Consider the following 860-nt stretch of genomic DNA (forward strand, 5'->3'; position numbering starts at 1 on the left):
GCTCCCTGAGTCCCCTCTTCCGAGAAGACCCCCACCTGGAGTCTCAGAACCGAAGCAGAAGACAGCGGGAGAGTGTGCTGACTACAGTGAGTCTATCACTTTATTTCTTTTAGATAACTTCCGATATCTGTGCTGGTTTTGCACGTAGCATATACATTAGTTGGAGCCACATGAGATGGCCATTTCTGGGATTATAAAAAGTCAGATATCGGATGGCCTATTTCTAAGTTATCATCTCTTAGGTCCAAGTTCACCTCTGTCTGGTTTTCTCTGGGGGGTGCAGGCTGGGACTCTGCGATCCCCGTTTCTGCTCTGCCACCTGGCACCTCTTCTCTCAATCTCTGTCCATGGGGAGACTGAGAGGCAAGATGGAGAATGGGAACCTGCTCCTTCTGCCACCTTCCCGTCCCGGGAGCAGGACGCCAGGGCCGCTTTGTCACGCCAGCAGCTGTGTTCCTCTCTGCAGCAGTGGCTGAGGAGGCTGGCCGTTCTCTCAGCATCTCCAGGGCTTCCTCACAGACAGAGTCAGGAGACAGAGCCCAGCCATGACCTGTCCCTCCCCAGGGGTCGGCGTCTCCTTCAGATGTCCTCCTCCTGCTCCTAAGTCCTAGCAGTTCCTGCCTTTCCAAGGTTGCTGCCTCTGTGACACTTGAATGTTTCCTTCCTTCCTTGTTTCTTTCATGCCAATTTCAAATGATTCAACCTAACACTTGCACATTGGAGCTTCACATTACATCATAAACAGAATGGTCATGGTAGCAAAGGGAGACTAATGTTCTCTCTCTTAGTGAGAGGTGACACTTGGCACGTGAGAGGCTCACTGGGGACATGCTCGTTGGGGTGAGTGAGTGGCTGCTGCA

Source organism: Galeopterus variegatus, unplaced genomic scaffold (genome assembly GCF_000696425.1).
Source record: "Galeopterus variegatus unplaced genomic scaffold, G_variegatus-3.0.2 Scaffold5920, whole genome shotgun sequence".
NCBI classification, from domain to species: Eukaryota; Metazoa; Chordata; class Mammalia; order Dermoptera; family Cynocephalidae; genus Galeopterus; species Galeopterus variegatus.